This window comes from Arachis ipaensis, chromosome B08 (genome assembly GCF_000816755.2).
Source record: "Arachis ipaensis cultivar K30076 chromosome B08, Araip1.1, whole genome shotgun sequence".
Lineage (NCBI taxonomy): Eukaryota > Viridiplantae > Streptophyta > Magnoliopsida > Fabales > Fabaceae > Arachis > Arachis ipaensis.
The window spans coordinates 127,292,750-127,293,238 of NC_029792.2; positions in this window are offsets into that span (position 1 = coordinate 127,292,750).

Genomic DNA, 489 nt, shown 5'->3' on the forward strand with positions numbered 1-489 from the left:
TTAAATATAATAAATTATCTAATAATTTTTAATTATTAATTTTGTAAAAAAATAATTTAGTTCACTAGTCTAGTATCGAAAATTCGAATCCCGTCTTATACATGCAGCATCTTATTGATGGTCTATGATATTTATTAGAGAAAATTACACTCCCCTCCCCTATGAGATGTTAAAATGATACTCCCCTCCCTTTTATTTTATAAATATACATTTTCCTCCCTTTTAACTTTTAAAAAACCTATTCTTTAATCCATTTTAAACTTTTTGTGTTAACTAATGTTAACTTTATCTATTTTTTAAGAAAAAATAAATTATTTTTTAAAAAATACTCATTAGTAAAAATTTTATTTTTTATCATTAAATTTTGCTTACCAAAATATCCTTTAATAAATTATTATTTTATTGATTAAATTGTATTTTTACCAAAATATTTTAAAAAAAAATTTAATAATTAAATTATTTTTTTCTAAGATACCTACCCTTCAATAA